Source organism: Cyprinus carpio, chromosome A16, assembly GCF_018340385.1.
Source record: "Cyprinus carpio isolate SPL01 chromosome A16, ASM1834038v1, whole genome shotgun sequence".
In the NCBI taxonomy this organism is placed as follows: Eukaryota; Metazoa; Chordata; class Actinopteri; order Cypriniformes; family Cyprinidae; genus Cyprinus; species Cyprinus carpio.
Window position 1 is genome coordinate 5,376,266 of NC_056587.1, and position 7,980 is coordinate 5,384,245.

A 7,980-nucleotide genomic window follows, 5' to 3' on the forward strand; every position below is an offset into this window, starting at 1 on the left:
ACAAACGTGAGTTACAAAGTGATAATGTATCTTCAGTGTAGTTTCCAAACTGGAGTCTGCTGAAGAGTTTAGAGAAAATGTTTAATAATTGTAAAAATAAATACTATAAATACCAGTAAATTATTAAATAAATAACTAGATTAAAATGAGTATATAAATATAAAATATTTCAAAAATAACTAAAAGTCGATATAAAATAATAAATTAGATTAAAATTAATTTAAAATTCTATTTTAGTAGATAAATAGATTAAAATAATAAACAGTAAAATTAGATTCACAATAAATAATAAAAATCAGATTAAAAATAATATGTAGCTAACACTACAGTACTATAGTGAGTAGAAAAATAATTTTAGCTTAATAGAAATTAAATATTTTCTAAATAATATTTTAAATTAGTATAGTACATATTATAGACATTTAAGTTAGTATAAAATGGGTCTTTATACATGAAAGGACAAAGTTGAGGATGTAGAAGGATGGGAGTCGTTTGCATGAGGATGATCATATTTATGTGATTCTCACATCTAAAAGATTGAAAACCCCTGGTATAGTGCAGCCGATCATCCACACACACACACACGCACGCACTGTTTACTGTGTATTTCCAGTGGTGCAGCTCAGAGTGGGAGGAACTGTGTCCCCAGCGCAGTGACGGTGAGGAATCAGAGCCGTCTGCTCTAGACAGCTGCATCGCTGCCCTTCAGAAGCAAGAGGAACAGAGTGCGCACACAGAGAACCTGTCCCATGCAGAGTGAGAGATTCTGATTGATGATGTAATGTTGTCCCATAATATCTCAAACTGAAGAACTTCATAGGACCAAAGATTTAATCATGTTTCAGGGATTAGTTGATGTCATTCATAAGTTGATCACTGACACTTGTTTGTTTACATTTATTTTCTGTTTATTTTTTTCCCCATGATGACTGATCATGATCGACTATTTGAAGAGGCAGCTGAAGGTCTTCATCAGTTAGCAGACAAACTTCCTCCTCCAGGTAACATTTTATAATATTAAATGGTTTTGGGCGTTAAAAAGTTCTAATCATAGTAATGGTTTCTTTATTTTGTATTGCACATTTGAGAATATTTGCTAACAGCAAATTATGTTTTCATAGTGGTACGGTTGTATTGATGTAATGTTTGTTCTTGATTGCAGAGAAGTCTTTACTCGATGTTGTGGATGAGGAAGTGGGGTTGAAGGATATGTTGCCTGTGATTGGCTCTTTGAAGCACATGAGGGCATGGCATTCGCTACGGATGTTCATGGTCTCTGAACACAGTGCAGGGTAAAATCTAATGTTCCATAGTGATATTCCGCTCTTGAGATAATAGACCTGTCCTTTTTGATGAGTCCTATTATTCATAACTTCTCACTTCCCACTTCTCTTGTTTCTGCACTGTAAAGGTGGCAGAAAGCAGCCTTGTACTTAGATGCCCGCTTATGTTCTACATCAGTGCATATGTGTAATAAAACAAAGATATTCATGAGGTTAAAAGTGAAACGTTTAATTTCAGAATTGCAAAAATACTGTTTTAAACAGGCTCTTGCTGTTTGCCATTGGACAAAACAAATAGTCCTTCCTCAAACTCACTGATCAATGGTCAATGTTGAAAATAAACAATTAAAAACAGTTTTTGAAATAAAGCTAAATATTGGTATTAGATGAAAGCCTAAACTTTATTAAACAAAGTTAATGTAGTTTGAGTGACGAATGGATCTCAAGTTTAGTTCAGGCAGACCCGGGTGTGACAGACAGCATCAGCTGACCCTCAGCTGATTGTAACTCTGCCCACTACAATTAAATAAGATATATAAGATCGTTCATACTCGCATTTGCCTTAGTCTGTCGCACAGACCTGCGCTTACCCTCCTCCATCCCCAACTCCTCCTTATACAGGCACATGATCACTTAGCGTCTTGTCAATGGAAATCATCTATCAGCTAATCATTGCTTAATCTTGTCCAGTCTCATTTACAGACCTGTATGACATCTGCATGGAATTTTATATCTGTTGCATATTAAAAATGATTTTACTTGGATTAGGCTTCGGGGGTTTCAAACCTGAGTGAGGTTTGCTTGTGGACAGCTCAGAATCTGAACCCTTCACAGCGAAGCCTGCCACCAAAATAATGTTCAGGACCTCTACAATAATCTTGATCATGGTCCTGACTGAACTACAGCTAACTGAAATGAAAGAAAATAAAATAAAAGTACTAAGATTACTAAATTAAAACTGAAAGATAAGCTAAATATAAATATTAAAACAAAATTACTGCAGTTCAATCTAAAATGTTAATAAATACTACAATAAATATATACATATATAAATAATACTAAAATAACACTATTCACCACAGTGTTTACACTTAAAAAAATCAACTTATGAATTGCTTTCTCATAATTGTCTCTAAAATATGATCCTGGGTTAGAAGGCAGTGCTTTAATTAAAAAAAAATAAAAAAAATAAAAAAAATACACAGGTCACCTTTTATTAACAAAACCAAACAGTAACTGTAGAATTTCTTCTGTCCAGCAGAGGGCGAACACTTGCAAGAAATAATGTATGAGAGAACTGTAACTCCTACTGATTTGTGTAACTACAAAGTCAAAGATGGAAAGATTTAGTAAGCATGCAGATGTAAAGATAATAACTTGATTCAGGGAAATTCTGAGCAGGGAAATTTGATGTCGTAGCGGGAAGAGAGCTGTTATACAGTGAAGTGTGTGCTTAAGTGTGGGTAAGGAAAGACAGCAGGACCAGTAAAGATCTGAGACTCTGGATCTTCTGGGCCAAAAGTGAAGTAAAAGCATTAATACTGGTGGAAGTTTTCTTAGTCACAAACATCAAGAATATGTTTATTTATGCATGAGCATAAATTAGTTTCTGTCACTCTTGTGCTGTAGAAACAGGACAAGTATTGTTGTAAAGTATTAACCCTTCTGAATGACACTTGTAAATCTCTCCTCAGCTCATTCTTAATGGCTTTCTTGTATTATTTCCAGTTTGTCTCTGAGCTGAAGTTTGAGGGTTTCTGTTTGAGAGCTCAGAGGAAAAATCGCTGGAGTGATGCGTTGTATCCTCACACAGACCCACAATGCCACACTGATCATAAACTACAGCATGAGTTGAGCAGATTAATTTTTATTTCAGATTTGAACAGATTCCTTACAGTTACTGTTTTTTTTCTTTCTTTCTTTTTCTTCAGAGTAATGAAAATATTTGTATCTGTTTGACACTAAAACACTTCAGAGTTCTGCTCCAGAAATCTGTTCTTAATATTCCATAATTTTGTATTTGTTTTTGTTTTATGTTTTATTAATACTGTTGCTATAGCCAACAAACAGGACTAAAAAGTGAGGATGGTGCCCTGGGCCTTTACTGGGTCAGCTTTCACTGTGTCTTATGTTTACTGATCACATACAATACTTGCTTTTCCCCCTGAACACTTGGTTGTATGTATTGAATATTATTGTGACTTGTGCTGAGGGATTAAGTTGTGAAAATGTATTATGTCTTATATTAAAGGGATACTCCACCCCAAAATGAAAATTTTGTCATTAGTCACTTACCCCCATGTCGTTCCAAACCCGTAAAAGCTTTGTTCGTCAAGACTAGTTGTGAACTACTGGTCTAACTGAACCAGCAGAAGAAAAGCCTTACTGTTGAGCCCTGTCCAATAACTAATTAGGTTTGGGAGTTTTAAGGAATAATGTCAAACAAATGAAACCTGTTGTTTGTGAACTATGTTTGTGACTCTTCGAATGGCACATTTTGAGTCAGTGCCACCCATAAGAGTTTCATACTGGAAGAAATGGGAATGAGATCTCATATGAAGCTTTTAATATTAAGTATCAAACAATCCTACTAAAGATTGTTTCACACAATGACTGAAATTATCCAGCGCATTTGTGGCCCTACGAAAGAGGCACTCTAATTTTGATTGTGGCTGTTTCTTGGTCTCTCTCTCCCTCTTTCTGCATCTCTTACACTGTTGTTCTGTTATAAAAGCAAGAGTGTGGACTGTAATCATAATGAGTTTTCCGCTCTAGATTAATCACAGTGGCAGTAGTGGAGACTTCAGCCCCTCCCAACGGAGCCGATTACACCCCACAGTCTGTTTACACAGGGCTCGTGCAGTACATTCACCGCCTCTTTGCTGATTAGTACCATGAACTTTTTTTTATTTTATGCCCACGTTACTTATGAACTTTATGTTTTTGTTATGTGCACTGCAACCAGTGTGAAAATGCTATTCTAGCCTGTATCAGAGTTAGACATTACCTCATTACCTGAACGTCAGATGAGAGATGACAGCACTTACATGCAAACGTTCATTCAGAGCTCTTTCAGTAATCCATTACAAAATCAAACACTGTAATGTGAAAGATGGAAAACACTTTCTAAACATCTTCCTTTTTTGTAACCAAAACAGAAAAATATGATCCTGAGTAATTTGCGTTTTAAAATGTCTAATTGCCATTGCATGGCATCTGCAAATGGTTTTCTCAGTAATTATCTTTTGATAATTATTATGTGAAATGCTTTGCTTTAAGTGTTTGTTATATTTATTTAAAACAAATGCCACTTAGTTTGATATTTTGCCATATAATGCAAAGGCATTCACACACTTTTACAAATACTTTAGGGGACTCTGTATTAAAATATAGCTATTTTTTATGCAAAGATTTTTTTTTTTTTTTTTTTACGTAATACCGCACTAATAGCAATTTTTGGATTATCTGGAGAGTTTTATATATAATCTATTTGCTGTTATATTCAAAATTTCAAAACTTTATTTGGTGTAAGTCAGAAGTGAAACTAATGTGATAGCTTCCAACTCTAAATTCTAAAGCCCTTGTAAAATACAGTAGCTGGTTGATTTTGTGGTTTATGTATCTATTAAGTTGTAACATCGTAGAAACCGTGTTTAGTTATTTCTTTGGGACATTTTTAATGTTTCTTCATTCCTCCAACATGTAAATAAGGTAAAGCAGCCCTGCCCACTGCAAGTCTATCTACCATGGTATAAACAATATAGCAAAATCACTGGTCGACACCCTGATTCTCTGATAAACACTTGTGAAAATACTGATAAAATTACATGATTTGATTTGACAGACCCTTTTATCTTGCTCAAAATTGTTAACATGATGTTATCATCATCTTCCTTTTCATTCCATAACTCCTGGATTTGCAACAGGATTTTTAAGACTACTTGAAATATAGCGTAGAACTAATTTCACCATGTTGCATCGTACTCGTCTTTCCTGTGGGCTCAGAATTACTGAATAATGGAGCAGATCTCTTCAAACTGACTTCCTCTGTCTCTGCTTGCATTCTCTTGTATAGAAGCCGAAGAGCTGATAAAGAGTTAGAAATGTTGCCAGCTCCCTCTCAGACTCTCATTTTCCAGCCCCAAAGCTCTGGTTTAGTCCTGTCTGAGCACAAAGCTGATTTTGTTTCAACACTCAGGGGCACAAGTGCCCAGCAGCCCTAAAACAGCTTTAACTGTTACTCTTCCTAATTGTAAATAAACCGTAAAGGGCCGTTTTTGTTTCTTTTCATTTGCCAGCTGCTGTCAGAGGCAGTAACACTTTAAATCTGTTGGTCACATAATCCTTTGCTTGGTTGAAACTGCTTGGTCATCTAATGTTTTTCTTTGGTCCTCTTCCTCCCTTTCTGCTTTTCCTTTGTTTTGAATATTGCATTACTGGCTTGACGGAACCTACAGTCACTAGCACCAGCCAGTGTATAAACACTTTTTTTTTTTTTTTCACGGCGACTCTACAAAGACACAAAATATTAATTTATCTCTGAACATAAATATTTTATGACTCTGGTTGCTTGGAAAATGTATATTTTCTTTGTTTTCTGTGTTTTAGGTATTTCAGTGTTACCAGCCTGTGTTGGAACTGATTCAGTCAAAGATCTCCCGATTCTGCCCCATTCCAGCACAGAGTTTGAACTGTATCTTTCACAAGACAAGACAAAAGGCTCCACAAAAGTCATTTAGTGCATTTTATCCATAAACAGTGGCAGTCTGTTAGAGGATACAAGAGTGGTTGACCCTTCTTAAAAGTATATCTTACTAACACGCATAACTCGAAGTACACTTAATGCATAAAAGGTTAAATGAAATTACTGTACAGATACCAGAAAAGACCTAAAGTCTCCTTGTATTTATAAACTGACCAATCAGAATTAATAGCATTAGTTTCACGAAACGCACACAGACAGGTAGATCCATTTGCAGTGTTTTATTGGGGCAATCCAAAAATCATAAACTTAGCCAGGCAATGGTCAACATCCAGGTAATCCGTCCAAAACAAGAAACATAGACAACATCCAGAAACACGAAAAACCAGGGAACCAGGAAAACGCAGGGTGACATTCAACAAGGACTCCGTAACAATGACAGAAACAACCAGGGTATTTAAAGACAGGTGCAAACAAGGTAAGTGGTGACAGCTGAATACAATGAACAGTGATGAGCAGCTAAGGCTAGTGGGCAATGAAGTTCTGACGAAGGTGACAATAAGGGGAAGTGAGACCTCTAGTGGCCACCCAGGGAGACACAGAACAGACACCGTGACACTACCCCCCCTCTAAGGAGCAGCTTCCAGATGCTCCTCAGAACCAAATAAACACAAAACAAAGAGACCAGGAGGAGGTGGACTGGTGGAAGCAGAACAGGGGGAGGGATGGCGGGCCAGGCCCGTGTAGGGGAACTGGGCCCGGCAGCGATGGCTCCGCTGGTAGCCCAGGTGGCTTGGTCAGATCAGGGGGCCACGGTGGACCCGAAAGTTCAGGGGACCACGAAGGACCAGGCAGTTCAGGTGGCCACGGTGGACCCGAAAGTTCAGGGGACCACGAGGGACCAGGCAGTTCAGGTGGCCACGGTGGACCCGAAAGTTCAGAGGACCACGAGGGGCCAGGCAGTTCAGGTGGCCACGGTGGATCAGTCCATTCTCGTTGTGCAGACGGCCAGGGAGGAATTCGCCATTTGAGTGGCCCGAACGGAACCTGCCAATCGGGGAGCCAGTAAGGAGCAGGCTGTGGCGATGGCCAGGTCACGGCATTGGGAACGGCCTCAGACAAGGGCACCGCCTCGGGAATGGCCTTGGACACGGGTATCGCCTCCGGAACCATCTCGGGCCCCGCATCGGCCTCCGGAACAGCATCGGGCACCGCCTCGGGAATGGCATCGGACAAGGACACCGCCTCGGGAGCGACCTCGGCATCGGGCACCGCCTCGGGAACGGTCTCAGGAACGGCCTCAGGAATGGCCTCAGGAACGGCATTGGACAAGGACACCGCCTCGGGAATGGCCTCGGGCACGACCTCGGGCTCCGCCTCGGGAACGGCCTCGGACTGCGCATCGGCCACCGCATCGGCCTCCGGAACAGCATCGGGCACCGCCTCGGCCTCGGGCACAGCCTCGGGCACCGCCTCGACCTGCGGAACAGCATCGGTCACCGCCTCGGCATCGGGAACAACATCGGGCACCGCCTCGGCATCGGGAACAGCCTCGGTCTCGGGCATTACATCAGGAACCGTCTCTGGGCACCGCATCGGGCACCGCCTCGGCATCGGGCACCACCTCGGCATCGGGCACCACCTCTGGCACCCTCTCGGCATCGGACACAGCCTCGGGCACCGTCTCGGCATCGGGCACAGCCTCGGGCACCACCTTGGCATCGGGCACAGCCTCGGGCACCGCCTCGGCATCGGGCACAGCCTCGGGCACCGCCTCGGCCTCCAGAACCACCTCGAGCCCCGCCTCGGGAACCTCGGGCACGTCCACCTGGACGACAGCGGCCTGCTCGGGAACGTCCTCCTGGACGGCAGCGGCCCGCTCGGGAACGTCCTCCTGGGACGGCAACGGCCCGCTCGGGAACGTCCTCCGGGCTTTGAGGAACGGCTGACGCCTGTCTCCTCCTCCTGCGGCCTCTATGATGGCGTGCCGGTGGC